The following is a 20,426-nucleotide window of genomic DNA, read 5'->3' on the forward strand; positions in this document are numbered from 1 at the left end:
GGTCGCCACCGTGGATGAGCCCGTTTCCCCGAGATGGTGGGAGTCGACTCTGGTTCTCCCGGCTTTGCCCCGGCTCCCTGCCCTGCCGATTTCACCCCGGCTCCCTGCCCTGCCGGTTTCACCCCGGCTCCCTGCCCTGCCGGCTTCGTACCGGCGTTCGCCGTGTTCTCCAAGCCCTCCGTCCTCCCCCCAGATTCACCCTCCCGGACTTTTATTTTTGGTTAAGTTGGGGTTGATGTATCTGGAAGCCTGTCTTACGGTTATTCCGTGTCATGTCTTGTCTCTGTTCCGATTGTTGTCACCTGGACTGTCATTGATTAATTACCTGCCTCATCAAACCTGTGTATCATTAGTCTGTTTGTATATATACCCCTGCCTGTTGTATGTGCACTTGCCAGATCATTGTTATTACTTCCCTGTCTGTTCCTGTGTTGGATGTTCCTGTTTTACCCACCGTTGTATGTATGAGATGTCCCTCCAAATCCTCGCCTCCCCCCGAGTTCTCTGCTCGGGTGGCCTCGCCCTGGATCCTCCCCTCAAGTGTCAATGCTGTCATCTGTCCCCAGGGTGGGACTAGAACTTTCATCACCTGGCGCCCACGGCCACCACCTCCACCCTGGGGCTTCGTCTTGTCTGGTCTCTGGGCCCTGCTCCAGACCATTCCTTCACCCCTCATCATTGTATTTTGAATTTTTTTTGGTTGTTTCTCCCTCCCTCCGCCTCAATTTTGTTTCATCTATGGCGCAAGGTCACATCTACCGGGAGGGGGCGTACTGTAAGGGTTTTGGTTCCATTATGTTCATTCTTATCACTGTTCATTGATACTCTTTGCGTTTGTTACCTTTAGTTAGTCACACCTGTGTTTAGTTAATTACTCTATTAGTTACAGTTGTTTGCCATTATCATTTACCCCTTTATATTCTGCCTTAATGTGCCCGTCCTTTGTCTGATCTGTTTGTTACCTTGTCATTGTGTTATACTGTCCTACGTGAATAAAGTCCTGTAAGTTTGGTAATCCTGCCTTTTGTCATTTATAATGTTGGAGAACTGTGACAATACCTACAGATACACTGCCCGTTCAAAAAAGTAACACAGCTGCGTTAGCTTTGATTATGGCACACATTCGCTGTGGCATTGTTTCAATAAGCTTCTGCAATATCACAACATTTATTTCTATTCAGAGTTGCATACATTTTTTTTGTAAAGATCTTGTATTAATGATGTGAAAGTCTTTTTCAGCACATCTCAAAGACTCTTAAGGAGGTGAAGGTCTGGACTCTGTGGTGACCAATCCATGTGTGAAAAGGATGTCTCATGCTCCCTGAACCACCCTTTGAGCCTGATGAACCCTGGCATTCCCATCAGGGAAGAAAAAATCCATTAATGCAATAATCTGGTCATTCAGTATATTCAGGTAGACAGCTGAACTCATTCTTTGAGCATATAACAGTGCTAAACCTAGAGCTGACCAACTACAGCAGCCAGGGAGGCACTTACCTATTTCCTTAGTTAAATCCTTGTGACTTTTTCTGGACGGGCAGTGTATAAAATAAAATATAAAACATCTAGGGCCCTATCTTGCACCCAGCGCAATTGACTTTGTCAGTGACGCATGTATCATTCGTATTTTGCACCGGCGCACAGCGGGTTTTTCCCTCCACAGACGCACGTCGGCAAACTAGGGAATGAACTTGCGCTTCCTGGGTGGTTCGACTCAAAAAAGGAGGCGTGTTCCGGCGCAAACCATCCCTGATGCTATTTTGCAGTTTCAGAAAACAATTGCGCCACTGACCAAAAAAAAACTAGTCTAAAGTCAGTGGCGCATTGCGCGGGGTTCATTATGCTATTTTAAGGGTGGATGCTTGAACATAATGTATAGCTTGCACAACGCGCACACACTTTGCTTATCTAATCTACACAGATGCAACAGTTATTTTTGCAAATCATAAATTGTTACAATAAAAAATATTAACACATGAGATAAGGGAAATCATAGTGGTGAGCATTGTGGTGATAGTTTTTATTTATTGTGTGGTGCGTTAAAAAATTATCATGCAAATAACGATTAAAATATTTTCATAATTTTGTTGTGTGGCTGTTTTACGTTTATTTGATGTAAATAATAATTAGAATGTTTTCATAAGAAACCTTAATGTATATGAACTTGATTTGTAAGTGTACTTTGGGGTTGGACCTTGCTTGGGAGGAAACAGGAGTACCCGGAGTAAACCCACACTGACACAGGGAGAACATGCAGAAACTCCACACAGAAAGGCCACCTGCCCTAGCCGGGGATCGAACCAGGAACCTTCTTGCTGTGAGGCAACAGTGCTACTGTTATTGTAAGTGTTCTAGGGAGCCCCTAAGGCAAGGGTCGGCAACCCAACATGTCGAAAGAGCCATATTGGACCAAAAAAACGGATCCGTCTGGACCCGCAAAAAATTAAAAGCCTTATAATAAAGGCAACACATGCTGTAAGTGTCTATATTAGCATTATTAGCCTAGTATCAAAATGATAAGTAGGCTACAAATACATAATGTGCATTCATGATTAAATGTTTCTTTTTCCTTCAGCGCATCCTGGAGAGAACATTGATTTTTAATTGCATTGATGAAATCATAGAAATACAATAAAGAAATCAGATTTTTGATGTCATTTTTATTTTAGGATTTGATGTGCAATGTGCACTCCTGTAATTTCGGACCTCCCCATAGAAAGAAAATGCAGTTCTCTTAAATTCTCCTGCTACACCTTTTAGGTTAAACGGTGCTGTAAAAGACGTTAATGTGTCTGGGGTGATGCCACTGTGCGGTAAGTGTCCAGCACGTAGTTGTAATGTTAGTGTATGATGTGTTTAGATTTTTTATATTATGTTTGTTTACTTTAGGGTTCTCCCTTTTGCTCTACATTATGTTTACCTCTTGAGTGTTCTCGTGCGGCTGTCGCACCGCTGTAAAACCAACATCATCTTCCTCGCAGGACAATGGATTGTACACTGTCTGGTTCCTGCATTTAGTGTATTATATATTGGAGTGGAGGGTTATCTAGTCACTACCAAAGTCAACCAAAGACAACCAATTCTAGATTCTAGTGCGTTGGAGCTGGTTTTTGGACTTTGGTTGCCTGTGTAGCTCCACCTGCCATTCATTCTTTGCCTTCAGTAATTCTTGTCAAATTGTTGTCTGAATATTTATTTTGTTTGATATCCTTTCAGGAGCTGGGGTCCCCTCCAGGTGAAAGAGCTTGTGGTGGTGGTGGTGGTACTGCTTCAACATTTGCAGTGTTACACATTTTTGAAGTGCATAAGTGTGTGTTTTTGAGTTCACGGTTTGGTGTGAGAGTGTGCCTTTGGACAACTTGTGCCAGTGATCACTCGGGTGGGTAACCTCAGCTCTGTAGGTTTGTGTATTTTTTTAAATTAGTTTATTATTTGTCTTCCTTTCCACGCACTGCATTTTAGCAGTGAGGACTGTTATACCTTAAGTTGTGTTGTACTTTTGTATAATTTTGTGATTGTGATGTTTTATGTCATTTTGTCTTATGTATTTTGCTGCAGACAGATTTGCTTTGAATAATGTCATCTTCTGTCTATTTTACACCTAGCTCATTGACATGGACAACGAATATTGTGTAATAAAATCTGTATTTTTGTATTATACCCACGTTTTCTGCTTACTTCACTTTTAAGAGGAACAAACCTGTATGCCTTACCGCCTTTCTGGGTGTAAGGAATATTTCCCTGGGTGTAAGTCCAGGGGTGGCGTAGTCGGAATTTTATGCAAAACCTTTGCTTTTGTCACGAAGCTATCTTCTCACCCCCTCGTCATGCCACATTTGTATTACATGCTAATTTGGATAATCCTGCCACATCATTACAGAAAGCCAAAGACAGGGCCAATTGTAATATAATAAAAACATATTGTAATGTACTGTACATTTAAATGTATAATATATCATTTTAAAATATATAATTTTGGTATATTATGAAATATACATCAGTTCACAAATGCTCTCGTTTGTGTAATAACAAAATTGATGAACACTCACACGCATGCGTAAACTGTTTGTTGTGTTGGATTGGTGACACAACACGCAGTACCGGTTAGGTGATCTTCCCTCTTCACATCCTGTGAAGTGATGTAATGTTGGGTGCATCACTCTGTAATGTAAAATAAATAACCATCAGGGAAATTTCTGAAGAAGTTATATAGTGTCTGTATAAGTACAATCTCCATGTCGTAGGTTTTGTGCTAGTAGTCACCACTAGATATGGGCTTCAAAAAATAATGTATATTCAATGCATCACACAGCCAGGATATTATTTAATATAACTTTTAATTTTTAAGATAAAGCAAGAAAGTCAAACACTTAGGACATAAGGTAAGTAGATCATGGGGATAAGATTTTTAGTGTTGTAATATTTTTGTTTTACTTTCCTTAAAATATGAATGGCCACATTAAATCAAAGCATTTTTGCTATCAACACCTCAATTTTGAAATTTACTTTCCCAAATGCACTTTCAAAAGGAAAATCAAGAGTTTCCAAAATAACATCAGACTTAGTTTGAGCTCTTAAAAAGCAGTTTCAAAACATTTGTTTTTCATTTCTCTTTGGTAAATGTATCCGTCCTGTTAAAGACACTTCCTGTTTTTGTTTCTGTTTAATTGGGATTTCAGGATGAATGGTGTCATGACACTTTTAACAAACAACATTTTTTAACAGTTTTTCCTTTGATAATCCTTTTGTGCTAATATTTATGCTATTGTGGACCAACACTGCTCTGCACTTATTTGAAATTAAGGGCCACATTTACTTACAGCTTGCGCCTGCGCAAACGATACTTTTGTCATTTATAATAATAAATAATAATTTTATTTATAAAGCACTTTTTTTTTAATCTCAAAGAGCTACAGAAATGCATAATCAAACAAGGCAGTTTAAATTAAACAATATATTTTTAAAAAGGTTTAAAAGAAATTTAAACATTAAAAGACTTTTAAAAAAAGTATGTTTTAAGACCACGTCCATTTATGGGAGGAGTCATTATATAGTATCTAGTATTATAGTATTTGGTCATTATGGTAAGCTGTTGCGCCTGTATTATCTAATTTGCGCCTTTTTAGTAAATAACCCATAAATATTGCCACTCCCATCTGTGCTTTTTTGGAATTGCGCTCTTTAGTAAATCTGGCCCTTAATTGAAGTTGATTTTTCCACACCAAACTTTTATTGTAGTATCCGCTATTTCATATAAATGCCTAAACCAAAAACATAAGGATGTGATTGGTCACTTTACCAGTCAGTCACACAGACTCTTTCTAGACCTGTTCTTGGCCACAAACCAAACATGCATAAGCTGTGTCCCAATTCGAAGGCTGCATTCTAAGACCGACTGCATCACAGCAGCGCAAATAAAGGCTATAATGCAATCAGTCAAATGACATGACCGCACCTATCGGGAGCCAATAGGTGCATCCCAAATGGCACACTTATGCTGCCTTCCAGACAACTCGAATGTCTAAAATTTCCCATCTCAAACCCAGAAAAAACATTTGGAATGACACTTGAAGTCGGATATTCAACCTCTGAGCTTTGAGCATATAGATCAACCCTAACCTCAAAGAGTCGCGTCATTTGACATCACGTTCAAGTGAGATTAGCGCAAAGCTACTGTCACAAGGTGACGATCTTTTCAGGATGGTTTCCGCCCAGGCTACATTAACGACGCACTCTCTCACTTCCTGGTTTCCAGGGAAACGAAATTAGGGCTTTATGAGCCTCAGGTGAAATGCATTATGAAGCGGATGGTGATTGGAGGCTGGGGGTTGATGAGACCCATAAATAGCTCTACAGGAACACAAGTAAAGCAGCGATGGACACGAGAAGCAATTGACACGGGGAAAGCTCCTTTGCCGAAGGCAGAACAAAGACACGCACCTTTTGAAGAGCCCGTAGGCTCTGTTGATCCGGGCTGCGCTACGAGCGCGCGGAAAGAGGACAGGAGCCACGAGAGGCGAAAGAAAGGCCAGTCGTGGATCTTTTTAAAGTAGCACCCCAAAAGAGACCTTTTGAGCTGGAACAGTAAATAGTGAGGACCTTGTGAACCTTAAAGGTGATGAGAAGAACGAACATATGACGGACTGAGATGAAGTGAAAGTGGATATTTAAACCGACAAACGCTGTGAGTACCAGAGAAAGCGAAAGTGATTGTTGTATTGACCTGGTATATGCTAACTCTCTTCAGGAGAAAGAGAACGGCCCTACCCCTATTACAGCGTGGTGGGTGAGCCGAGTGGATGTTTTACTGAAGCAGTCACAACGACGACATCATTAGCTGGGCAGCATTATCCATCGCCAGATTTGACTAAAGTGAAACAAAGGAAGACGGGAGTCCTTTTTGTGCACTGAGCGTGGTGGGTGAGTCCTTTGTGCTGTGAAAACCTTTAAGTTTGACGTGGTGTTGTATATTGCTGTGGATTGCTGTATGTCTTGTCTGACAGACCCCCGCTTTCACGCACTTCGCTAAAGGAAGACCAAGAGGCTGCTGGCCCCAGCTTGACTTAGCTCTGCATATGTTGTGAGCGTGTTCCAGAGCTTAGAAAATAGCACGGTGCCTGAGACGATCCTGTCCCGCCTAGACATTTGGTGGGTGGTGCGAGTGTCAACGAAGAGCTGGAGAAGCGGCCGCATCGTGAGTACGATTTGTGGCTATTACTACTTAACACTGTAAACTGTGCGAGTCTTATTGTTGCAGAGAGCGAGGTGAAGTGATTCTCATCGTCCCGTGGCCTCTACAAAGGGGTGCCCTGTCCAGCGTTCGAACGCTTGACGGCAGTAGGAAAGGGAAGCGCTCGGCCCGGTGAGACGTTGAGTTATCCCACCCCCCTGCCACCGCACAGCCGTCGAGAGGGTTCGCCCCCGACGCCACGTAGGGACGACTTACTCCATCAGACGTTTCGCTAAGCGGATACCTGTGGAGGAAGGAACAGAAAGTGAATAACCAGAGTGAGACCCGCACTTACGGTACGCCGAGTCCAGTAGAGAGGTGAGAGCCATTGTAAAGCAAACTAACTGTGCTTGTGTCCAAGTCGATACCTGTGGAGAGAAGAGGAGAGAGAGTGATTATTCTGAGGAGAAACAGAGTGACAACCTGTACTTATGGTACGCTGAGTCCAGCCGAGAGGTGAGAGCCATTGTAAAGCAAATTAACTGTGCTTTGTGTCCAAGTCGATACCTGTGGAGAGAAAAGGAGAGAGAGTGATTATTCTGAGGAGAAACAGAGTGAAAACCTGTACTTACGGTACGCTGAGTCCAGCTGAGAGGTGAGAGCCATCGTGAAGTAAACTAACTGTGCTTTGTGTCCAAGACGATGCCTGTGGAGAGAAAAGGAGAGAGAGTGATTATTCTGAGGAGAAACAGAGTGAAAACCTGTACTTATGGTACGCTGAGTCCAGCCGAGAGGTGAGAGCCATTGTAAAGCAAACTAACTGTGCTTGTGTCCAAGTCGATACCTGTGGAGAGAAAAGGAGAGAGAGTGATTATTCTGAGGAGAAACAGAGTGAAAACCTGTACTTACGGTACGCTGAGTCCAGCTGAGAGGTGAGAGCCATCGTGAAGTAAACTAACTGTGCTTTGTGTCCAAGACGATGCCTGTGGAAAGGGAAGAAAGAGAGCGAGTGGACGACCTGAAAAAGGAACTGCGTGAACCCCTGTCAGAGAGATAACGAGAGCCTGAAGAGGCCGTTATTTTAAGTTCCCCTCCCTCTCTCCCTTATTTATTTTCTTTTAAGTAATTTAAATAAAGAGTATTTTAATATTATGCATACTGTGTGTGTCTGGTCATTGGGGTGGCTTTGGGAATCTCCTCGAGGTGGAGAAAGGGGCGTGACCTTATTTACATCTGGGTCCACCCCTACCTGTGACACTACCTTATGTAAATACAAACGACGTGATTATTTTCACAGCATAAAATGATGAAACAATTTTTTTTCTGTAAGTTTTATTAACTATTAATAAATATTTATTATTATTTAATATATACTTTAATGTATTGAGATGCATGATTAAGTTGAATGCATTGAGGTTGGAGATTTAAACTGGGATTTCCCACCTGCGGCTTCGTCTGCACTATTCTGCGTCATTTTGTGGTATAAATAGGGTAAGTAGTGTGCACTTTAAATACCGGCTGATGCACTCTTTTAACCGACAAAAATAAAGTGGTATGCTTCACACGAGTAGTTATATGGGAGCAGCACTCGTCAAACTTTTATGACCCCCTCCCCCACCCGGTGACAGTTGCTGTCTGACAGGTCGTTTTTATGACCCCTTGACAGATGGCGTTTTATGACCCCTTGACAGATGGTGTTTTATGACCCCATGACAGATGGTGTTTTGACAGGTTGTGTTTTATGACCCTTAACAGATGGTTTTATGACAGTTTGTGTTTTATGACTCCTTAACAGATGGTGTTTTGACAGTTTGTGTTTTTATGACTTGTTTGACAGGGGGCGGGACCATCAATCAAAATCTGTACAATTTGTCAACTTTAGACAGAAAGTATTTAATGGTTTTATGGCCGGTCATTTAGAGTGATTGTTTTTCCTGAGTGTATTTTATGTCAAGCCTATGCTGATATGTTTAATGACGGCTCGTGTGTGACAGCTCGTGTTTCGACATTTGATGTCAGCTCTCACCCTTCCTCCCTCCTTTCTCACAAGACCTGCATTCTTTCACAGGGGTGCGTGTTGTAAAGCGATTAAAGATTTCAAAAACTCAATGTTGGTAAAACAATCCCCCATTACGGTGTCAAAAAGTAAATGTTTATTTTAGATTTAGACAAATCATGAACAATGCTACGATTAAAACTTTTGATTGTAACATCACAAGTTATTTAATTAAATATTCCGTATACGGGTATAGTTTAAGCAATGATCTGAGCCAATACTACAATCTTTAGACGATAGTCTAAACTAAATAAATTTTTAAACGGTTCAGGAATTCCGTGAATCTTTTCATAACCTGCACTATAGTTTCACGCGTATTAAAGATCCGGCGGTGCCTGACAAAGCGCCGGGTGAGCGTTCATATCTGCCATTTTAAAATAATGTTAATAAATGTAATTCTGTCCACTATGACAAAATAGGATTTTATTTTAGATTTAGTGGAATCTTTAACCAAGTCTCTGATTAAGACATGTGTATACGTGCACAGATGGTGACAGAGAAACTTATATATGACGTTAATAATCTTTTAAATGTTTTTAAGACGTATTCACCCCATTTTGGGGTTTTATTTTTAATTAAAGGCTTCTTAAAACATGTGTGAATATGTGTATATTATACAAAGAGTCTTATATTGTCTGCTCTGACAAAAATAAAGTATTATTTTAGGTTTAGGGGAATTGACTGCGTGTGTCTTATAAATACAACTTGATAATACGTTTGTTTTGTAAAGAGACTTCTTTAAAGTCACGCAAGAATAAAATATTTTAGTTGTAACTGGTTAAACTTAAAGCCGATATTTTCTATCGAACTAGTCTATTTTCTGTTCAGACACAAAGTTTTCTGATGCTGATATTATGTCAGTGTGTGTTTGTGTGGTGGTCGTGTGATGTAATCTTTGAAAGTTTATGACCGAACCTTTATTGGGGAGCGACAAGAGATCTCCCGGAATCAGTTTGGATGGAGCAGAGCTGTTATACTCAAGTCTATTGGTATGTATGTGTTTCGCTGTGTTCGTTCCAGTATTTTGTATGATTTATTTAAAAACTAAAAATTCGATCTCTGGTATTGCAGCGAAATTGTCTAAACTGGTATTAACTATTCCTGGTAAATCGCGGAGAAGAGTGGCCTGAACAAAAAAGTCAGACCGAGACTAGAACCTCCCGCAGCGTAACACGGAAATCTTGCAACAAAAGAGACGCCGACTGGCTCGTGTTGTCCGGTGTGTTTTTATTTAATCCTGTTACAATAGATTTAAACAAACTGGTTTGGTTTAATATTTTCTAATAACATGTGTTATCTGTTTTAAAGGTTTGGATATCAGAGGCAAAGCGAACGTTGTGTGTACTATTGCAAAATATATAGCGGATCTCCACGGTACGTTTATCTTGCATAAGAAAATTGTTTTATTTAGATATTTGTCCTAATAACTTGTTTTTATCTGTTTACAGGTTAGGATACAGACCACAACGCTTTGGACGTATCTTTAAAAAAGATTAAAATCAGAGACTTTTTGGATTTGTCTGGGGACATTTTAAACATTTTGTGGCAAATTGGATTTAAAACATTTCGGATACTGGATACCTAGTTTGATTTGTCCACAGAGCTTGTTTAAGACGTTTTCACCGCATTTTAGGGTTTATTTTTAATTAAAGGCTTCTTAAAACATGTGTGAAAATGTGTATATTATACAATGAGTCTTATATTGTCTGCTCTGACAAAAATAAATTATTATTTTAGATTTTAGATCAATTGACTGTGTGTGTTTTATGTCAAGCGTATGCTGTTATGTTTAATGACGGCTCGTGTGACAGCTTGTGTTTAGGCATTTGATGTCAGATATCACACTTCCTCCATCCTTATTCACAAGCCATGCATTCTTTCACAGGGGTGCGTGTTGTAAAGCGACTAAAGATTTCTAAAACTCAACGTTGGTAAAATAATTACCCATTACGGTATCAAAAAAGTAAATGTTTATTTTAGATTTAGACAAATCATGATCAATGCTACGATTAAAACTTTTGTTTGTAACATCACAAGTTATTTAATTAAATATTCCGTATACGTGTATAGTTTAAGCAATGACCTGAGCCATATCCTTCGGCGCCATCAATACTACAATATTTAGACGATAGTCTAAACTAAATAAAATTTTAAACGGTTTCAGGAACTCCGTGAATCTTTTCATAACCTGCTCTATAGTTTCACGCGTATTAAAGATCCGGCGGTGCCTGACAAAGCGCAGGGTGTGTGTTCATATATACCGTTTTAAATTAACCTTAATAAAATGTAATTCTGTCCACTATGGCAAAATAGTGGGTTTATTGTAGATTTAGGGGATTCTTTAACCAAGGCTCTGATTAAGACATATGTATACGTGCACCGATGGTGACAGAGAACTTATGTATGCCGTTAATAAACTTTTTAAAATGTTTTTAAGACGTCTTCAACTCATTTAGGGGTTTATTTTTAATTAAACGCTTCTTAAAACATGTGTAAATATGTGTATATTATACAAAGAGTCTTATAGTGTCTGCTCTGACAAAAATAAATTATTATTTTAGATTTTAGGACAAATGACTGCGTCTATCTTATAAATACAACTTGATATATACGCTTGTTTTGTCAATAGACTTCTTTAAAGTCACGCAAGAATAAAATATTTTAGTTGTAACTGGCTAAACTTAAATGTACTATTATCTATTTAACTATAAGCTATATTTTCTGAGCAGATATTTTTCTGTTTCTGATGCTGGTCTTATAACAGTGTGTGTGAGATGATGGCTGTTCACAGCAGGTGGCGGGTTGTAAACTAGGGTCTTTTTAAAACTGTAGTGGTAAAAAATGTAATAACACATTGACAAAAATAAAGCATTTGGTTGTAAAAAATTATTTAATGAAATATTCAGTATGTGTATAGCGATGAACGGTGTCAAAATCACCGGGGTCCCAACAATACTATAGTCTTTAGACTAAAGGGTATTTATTTTAATATAAATAAAATCTTAATCTTTTCGTGCACAATATTCTGATCACGCCATTAGATTGTGTACCAGCGTTTACAATAGAGAACATACGCGGATGAGTGTTCATATACACCGTTAAGAAACTTTTTTTAAACGATTAAAGACATTTTCAAATCATCTTCTGGGGTTTGTTTTAAATTAATGACATCTTAAAACCAACTGGGAATATGTGTTTATTACACAATAAAATGTAATTCTGGCCGCTCTGACAAAATAAGGGTTTAATTTTAGATTTAGGGAATTCTTTAATCAAGTCTCTGATTAAAACACATGAATGAGCGAACCACAGTTGCCAGAGAACGTACGCTGAGGCGCTCTTATGGCGTTAAGAACCTTTTTATTGTTTAAGACATTTTGACCCCATTTCCTGGTTTTGTGTCCGCTGTGGATCCCAACCTCTATGTGTTTATTATACAACAAATGCAATTCTGTCAGCATTTCTAGTTTAGAACGCCTCTGATTTAAACATGCGGGTTTTAAAATGAAACGGCCATGTGACTTTTATGACAAAAGCTATTCGATCTTAATTTTTTGTTTTAACATCCAAAAGTTTTATACACAGTCCATAATTAAACAACTAGGTGTGTATGAGTAAGATTATATCTAATGTCACACGAGCAGCACCAAATCGCGCTTGTGTCTGTGTGTGTGCATCCAGGCTGTTTATGTGTGGGCGTGTTTATGAGCCCGTGTCTTTGCAAGGTGTGTGTGCGTGTGTGTGTGTGTGTGTGTGTGTGTTTGCATGGGGGTCTATGATGTCTCTGTTTGTTACTAAAGTTTTGATATTAAGTCTGTGTCCTCATTGACAATAAGTAAGGGTTTTTAGATGTAGGCTTTATTACACAGATACTGATTAAATCATGTTATCCATTATTTGCGATTTAAAGAAACTTAAAAGGTTTAAGACATTTTATCTCACATTGTGGTGTTGTTTTTTAATTAATGTAACCTTAAAACCCTCTGTTATCCATTTAGGGAACAATAAAATGTTAGCAAATATTATTTATCAAAGTTGACGATGTTATAAGCCAGGATGTCACTAACGTGACAACAAGCATTTATTTAAAGACAAAACATTTTAACAAAATTGCCATGGCTTACAGAGACACACTAGACTTAATAATAAAAATAAAAATATACTATTCGAACATCCTAACCTGGTATTAGGTTAGATTAGGTTTTAAGGTCAATCAGCGTCTTTAGCTTTACAACTTACAGCACAAAACCCCCCAATGACAGGATTTTTATGAAGTGGAGCAGACCCTTGGTATGCCTGTGGGGTTAGGTACAACTAAGGTCAACATCTATCAGTGCATAATAAGCAAACATGAAATTATATTTTAACTATGATTTGTAAATTTCATCAGATGTTCTTACATGTGTATTTTCTGAAACAAATTTATGCTTTTCAAACTTAGGTAGTCATCATACTTTTGTCTTTCGATAAGTTATTCATAGTTTTTTATGTGGTAGTGTCAACTTATGTCTGAGATTTTGTAAATTCATCAGATGTTTCTTACGTGTATATTTTCTTAAACAAACATTTTTTGTTTTTCAAACTTAGTTAGGATACACACTTTTGTCGCCTCAAACACTTGATCAAAGTTTTTCTTCGCTAGTGTCAACTAATGTCTGAGATTTTGTAAATTCATCAGATGTTTCTTACTTGTGTATTTTCTTAAACAAACTTTTTCTTTTCAATCTTAGACAGTCTTCATACGTTTGTCTTTCGATAAGTTGTTCATAGGTTTTCTTCGCTAGTGTCAACTCATGTATGAGATTTGTAAATTTCATCATATGTTCTTACATGTGTATTTTCTGAAACAAATTTATGCTTTTCAAACTCAGGTAGTCATCATACTTTTGTCTCTACATACATTTGTTCAAAGTTTCTTGTAGCTAGTGTCAACTGATGTCTGAGATTTTGTAAATTCAACAGATGGTCTTACGTGTGTATTTCTTAAACAAACATGTTGCTGTTCAAACTTAGGCAGTGTTCATACGTTTGTCTTTTCATAAGTTGTTCATAGTTTTTATTTGTTAGCGTCAACTAATGACAGAGATTTTGTAAACTCATCAGATACAAACAAAACTCATTCATTTCTGTAGTTTATGTAACACCTTGTCAAACTCTTAAAGGTAGTACTATCTGTTTAAAACAACAATGCAAAGTATTTTAGATTTACTTGATAAATCTTTTACATCAAAACAAACTAGGATAGCAATATGTTTGAATCTGTAACAGGTGATACCACCAATAGCGTGTTGTACATAACAAAGTCTGTAAAATAGTAAAGATTGATTAGGTTTTTATTTAGTAAACCTTTTAACACAAAGTGTAGAGTCTTTTGTATGTAACAACAAAGATGCGATGAAACAACGCAAAACAAGAGAGGATGCGTTTGTTAAAACACATATAAATTAAGATGCATACATCTACAAATGGGGCAATGTCTTTAATCTATTGGTCCCGAATTTAGAGGCTATACGGCCAAACTATTTCAAACATTGCCCCATTTGTAGATGTATGCATCTTAATTTATATGTGTTTTAACAAACGCATCCTCTCTTGTTTTGCGTTGTTTCATCGCATCTTTGTTGTTACATACAAAAGACTCTACACTTTGTGTTAAAAGGTTTACTAAATAAAAACCTAATCAATCTTTACTATTTTACAGACTTTGTTATGTACAACACGCTATTGGTGGTATCACCTGTTACAGATTCAAACATATTGCTATCCTAGTTTGTTTTGATGTAAAAGATTTATCAAGTAAATCTAAAATACTTTGCATTGTTGTTTTAAACAGATAGTACTACCTTTAAGAGTTTGACAAGGTGTTACATAAACTACAGAAATGAATGAGTTTTGTTTGTATCTGATGAGTTTACAAAATCTCTGTCATTAGTTGACGCTAACAAATAAAAACTATGAACAACTTATGAAAAGACAAACGTATGAACACTGCCTAAGTTTGAACAGCAACATGTTTGTTTAAGAAATACACACGTAAGACCATCTGTTGAATTTACAAAATCTCAGACATCAGTTGACACTAGCTACAAGAAACTTTGAACAAATGTATGTAGAGACAAAAGTATGATGACTACCTGAGTTTGAAAAGCATAAATTTGTTTCAGAAAATACACATGTAAGAACATATGATGAAATGTACAAATCTCATACATGAGTTGACACTAGCGAAGAAAACCTATGAACAACTTATCGAAAGACAAACGTATGAAGACTGTCTAAGATTGAAAAGAAAAAGTTTGTTTAAGAAAATACACAAGTAAGAAACATCTGATGAATTTACAAAATCTCAGACATTAGTTGACACTAGCGAAGAAAAACTTTGATCAAGTGTTTGAGGCGACAAAAGTGTGTATCCTAACTAAGTTTGAAAAACAAAAAATGTTTGTTTAAGAAAATATACACGTAAGAAACATCTGATGAATTTACAAAATCTCAGACATAAGTTGACACTACCACATAAAAAACTATGAATAACTTATCGAAAGACAAAAGTATGATGACTACCTAAGTTTGAAAAGCATAAATTTGTTTCAGAAAATACACATGTAAGAACATCTGATGAAATTTACAAATCATAGTTAAAATATAATTTCATGTTTGCTTATTATGCACTGATAGATGTTGACCTTAGTTGTACCTAACCCCACAGGCATACCAAGGGTCTGCTCCACTTCATAAAAATCCTGTCATTGGGGGGTTTTGTGCTGTAAGTTGTAAAGCTAAAGACGCTGATTGACCTTAAAACCTAATCTAACCTAATACCAGGTTAGGATGTTCGAATAGTATATTTTTATTTTTATTATTAAGTCTAGTGTGTCTCTGTAAGCCATGGCAATTTTGTTAAAATGTTTTGTCTTTAAATAAATGTTTGTTGTCACGTTAGTGACATCCTGGCTTATAACATCGTCAACTTTGATAAATAATATTTGCTAACATTTTATTGTTCCCTAAATGGATAACAGAGGGTTTTAAGGTTACATTAATTAAAAAACAACACCACAATGTGAGATAAAATGTCTTAAACCTTTTAAGTTTCTTTAAATCGCAAATAATGGATAACATGATTTAATCAGTATCTGTGTAATAAAGCCTACATCTAAAAACCCTTACTTATTGTCAATGAGGACACAGACTTAATATCAAAACTTTAGTAACAAACAGAGACATCATAGACCCCCATGCAAACACACACACACACACACACACACACACACACACGCACACACACCTTGCAAAGACACGGGCTCATAAACACGCCCACACATAAACAGCCTGGATGCACACACACAGACACAAGCGCGATTTGGTGCTGCTCGTGTGACATTAGATATAATCTTACTCATACACACCTAGTTGTTTAATTATGGACTGTGTATAAAACTTTTGGATGTTAAAACAAAAAATTAAGATCGAATAGCTTTTGTCATAAAAGTCACATGGCCGTTTCATTTTAAAACCCGCATGTTTAAATCAGAGGCGTTCTAAACTAGAAATGCTGACAGAATTGCATTTGTTGTATAATAAACACATAGAGGTTGGGATCCACAGCGGACACAAAACCAGGAAATGGGGTCAAAATGTCTTAAACAATAAAAAGGTTCTTAACGCCATAAGAGCGCCTCAGCGTACGTTCTCTGGCAACTGTGGTTCGCTCATTCATGTGTTTTAATCAGAGACTTGATTAAAGAATTCCCTAAATCTAAAATTAAACCCTTATTTTGTCAGAGCGGCCAGAATTACATTTTATTGTGTAATAAACACATATTCCCAGTTGGTTTTAAGATGTCATTAATTTAAAACAAACCCCAGAAGATGATTTGAAAATGTCTTTAATCGTTTAAAAAAAGTTTCTTAACGGTGTATATGAACACTCATCCGCGTATGTTCTCTATTGTAAACGCTGGTACACAATCTAATGGCGTGATCAGAATATTGTGCACGAAAAGATTAAGATTTTATTTATATTAAAATAAATACCCTTTAGTCTAAAGACTATAGTATTGTTGGGACCCCGGTGATTTTGACACCGTTCATCGCTATACACATACTGAATATTTCATTAAATAATTTTTTACAACCAAATGCTTTATTTTTGTCAATGTGTTATTACATTTTTTACCACTACAGTTTTAAAAAGACCCTAGTTTACAACCCGCCACCTGCTGTGAACAGCCATCATCTCACACACACTGTTATAAGACCAGCATCAGAAACAGAAAAATATCTGCTCAGAAAATATAGCTTATAGTTAAATAGATAATAGTACATTTAAGTTTAGCCAGTTACAACTAAAATATTTTATTCTTGCGTGACTTTAAAGAAGTCTATTGACAAAACAAACGTATATATCAAGTTGTATTTATAAGATAGACGCAGTCATTTGTCCTAAAATCTAAAATAATAATTTATTTTTGTCAGAGCAGACACTATAAGACTCTTTGTATAATATACACATATTTACACATGTTTTAAGAAGCGTTTAATTAAAAATAAACCCCTAAATGAGTTGAAGACGTCTTAAAAACATTTTAAAAAGTTTATTAACGGCATACATAAGTTCTCTGTCACCATCGGTGCACGTATACATATGTCTTAATCAGAGCCTTGGTTAAAGAATCCCCTAAATCTACAATAAACCCACTATTTTGCCATAGTGGACAGAATTACATTTTATTAAGGTTAATTTAAAACGGTATATATGAACACACACCCTGCGCTTTGTCAGGCACCGCCGGATCTTTAATACGCGTGAAACTATAGAGCAGGTTATGAAAAGATTCACGGAGTTCCTGAAACCGTTTAAAATTTTATTTAGTTTAGACTATCGTCTAAATATTGTAGTATTGATGGCGCCGAAGGATATGGCTCAGGTCATTGCTTAAACTATACACGTATACGGAATATTTAATTAAATAACTTGTGATGTTACAAACAAAAGTTTTAATCGTAGCATTGATCATGATTTGTCTAAATCTAAAATAAACATTTACTTTTTTGATACCGTAATGGGTAATTATTTTACCAACGTTGAGTTTTAGAAATCTTTAGTCGCTTTACAACACGCACCCCTGTGAAAGAATGCATGGCTTGTGAATAAGGATGGAGGAAGTGTGATATCTGACATCAAATGCCTAAACACAAGCTGTCACACGAGCCGTCATTAAACATAACAGCATACGCTTGACATAAAACACACACAGTCAATTGATCTAAAATCTAAAATAATAATTTATTTTTGTCAGAGCAGACAATATAAGACTCATTGTATAATATACACATTTTCACACATGTTTTAAGAAGCCTTTAATTAAAAATAAACCCTAAAATGCGGTGAAAACGTCTTAAACAAGCTCTGTGGACAAATCAAACTAGGTATCCAGTATCCGAAATGTTTTAAATCCAATTTGCCACAAAATGTTTAAAATGTCCCCAGACAAATCCAAAAAGTCTCTGATTTTAATCTTTTTTAAAGATACGTCCAAAGCGTTGTGGTCTGTATCCTAACCTGTAAACAGATAAAAACAAGTTATTAGGACAAATATCTAAATAAAACAATTTTCTTATGCAAGATAAACGTACCGTGGAGATCCGCTATATATTTTGCAATAGTACACACAACGTTCGCTTTGCCTCTGATATCCAAACCTTTAAAACAGATAACACATGTTATTAGAAAATATTAAACCAAACCAGTTTGTTTAAATCTATTGTAACAGGATTAAATAAAAACACACCGGACAACACGAGCCAGTCGGCGTCTCTTTTGTTGCAAGATTTCCGTGTTACGCTGCGGGAGGTTCTAGTCTCGGTCTGACTTTTTTGTTCAGGCCACTCTTCTCCGCGATTTACCAGGAATAGTTAATACCAGTTTAGACAATTTCGCTGCAATACCAGAGATCGAATTTTTAGTTTTTAAATAAATCATACAAAATACTGGAACGAACACAGCGAAACACATACATACCAATAGACTTGAGTATAACAGCTCTGCTCCATCCAAACTGATTCCGGGAGATCTCTTGTCGCTCCCCAATAAAGGTTCGGTCATAAACTTTCAAAGATTACATCACACGACCACCACACAAACACACACTGACATAATATCAGCATCAGAAAACTTTGTGTCTGAACAGAAAATAGACTAGTTCGATAGAAAATATCGGCTTTAAGTTTAACCAGTTACAACTAAAATATTTTATTCTTGCGTGACTTTAAAGAAGTCTCTTTACAAAACAAACGTATTATCAAGTTGTATTTATAAGACACACGCAGTCAATTCCCCTAAACCTAAAATAATACTTTATTTTTGTCAGAGCAGACAATATAAGACTCTTTGTATAATATACACATATTCACACATGTTTTAAGAAGCCTTTAATTAAAAATAAAACCCCAAAATGGGGTGAATACGTCTTAAAAACATTTAAAAGATTATTAACGTCATATATAAGTTTCTCTGTCACCATCTGTGCACGTATACACATGTCTTAATCAGAGACTTGGTTAAAGATTCCACTAAATCTAAAATAAAATCCTATTTTGTCATAGTGGACAGAATTACATTTATTAACATTATTTTAAAATGGCAGATATGAACGCTCACCCGGCGCTTTGTCAGGCACCGCCGGATCTTTAATACGCGTGAAACTATAGTGCAGGTTATGAAAAGATTCACGGAATTCCTGAACCGTTTAAAAATTTATTTAGTTTAGACTATCGTCTAAAGATTGTAGTATTGGCTCAGATCATTGCTTAAACTATACCCGTATACGGAATATTTAATTAAATAACTTGTGATGTTACAATCAAAAGTTTTAATCGTAGCATTGTTCATGATTTGTCTAAATCTAAAATAAACATTTACTTTTTGACACCGTAATGGGGGATTGTTTTACCAACATTGAGTTTTTGAAATCTTTAATCGCTTTACAACACGCACCCCTGTGAAAGAATGCAGGTCTTGTGAGAAAGGAGGGAGGAAGGGTGAGAGCTGACATCAAATGTCGAAACACGAGCTGTCACACACGAGCCGTCATTAAACATATCAGCATAGGCTTGACATAAAATACACTCAGGAAAAACAATCACTCTAAATGACCGGCCATAAAACCATTAAATACTTTCTGTCTAAAGTTGACAAATTGTACAGATTTTGATTGATGGTCCCGCCCCCTGTCAAACAAGTCATAAAAACACAAACTGTCAAAACACCATCTGTTAAGGAGTCATAAAACACAAACTGTCATAAAACCATCTGTTAAGGGTCATAAAACACAACCTGTCAAAACACCATCTGTCATGGGGTCATAAAACACCATCTGTCAAGGGGTCATAAAACGCCATCTGTCAAGGGGTCATAAAAACGACCTGTCAGACAGCAACTGTCACCGGGTGGGGGAGGGGGTCATAAAAGTTTGACGAGTGCTGCCCCCATATAACTACTCACACGTTCAACAGTCCCAGTTATGCTTATATTATTGGGTGGCCTATCATACACTGTCAGAGATTACTTTAGTGATTTAATTTTTATTGGGTAAAACAGAGATAACACTGACATCAAAAGTATGATAAAGAAATAGATTTTTAATTAAAATTTAATTAAACTAGAATTTTAGAGCTGACCCCAGATAGTACAGGTAT

At 37.0% G+C, this 20,426-nt stretch overlaps 2 long non-coding RNA genes across 2 annotated transcripts; one reads left to right on the forward strand and one right to left on the reverse strand.

The window, feature by feature from the left end:
• Nucleotides 1–8,266: 8,266 nt before the first annotated feature.
• On the forward strand, nucleotides 8,267–10,469 carry LOC135782844 (uncharacterized). Its single transcript, XR_010545512.2, has 3 exons — nucleotides 8,267–9,945; nucleotides 10,035–10,100; nucleotides 10,175–10,469. It is a non-coding gene; the product is annotated as an uncharacterized lncRNA (long non-coding RNA).
• Nucleotides 10,470–17,996: 7,527 nt separating this feature from the next.
• Nucleotides 17,997–20,226, reverse strand: LOC135782845 (uncharacterized). Its single transcript, XR_010545513.2, has 3 exons — nucleotides 18,521–20,226; nucleotides 18,366–18,431; nucleotides 17,997–18,291 (listed from the first exon to the last, which is right to left on the reverse strand). It is a non-coding gene; the product is annotated as an uncharacterized lncRNA (long non-coding RNA).
• Nucleotides 20,227–20,426: the final 200 nt, after the last annotated feature.

This window comes from Paramisgurnus dabryanus, chromosome 15, assembly GCF_030506205.2.
Source record: "Paramisgurnus dabryanus chromosome 15, PD_genome_1.1, whole genome shotgun sequence".
NCBI classification, from domain to species: Eukaryota; Metazoa; Chordata; class Actinopteri; order Cypriniformes; family Cobitidae; genus Paramisgurnus; species Paramisgurnus dabryanus.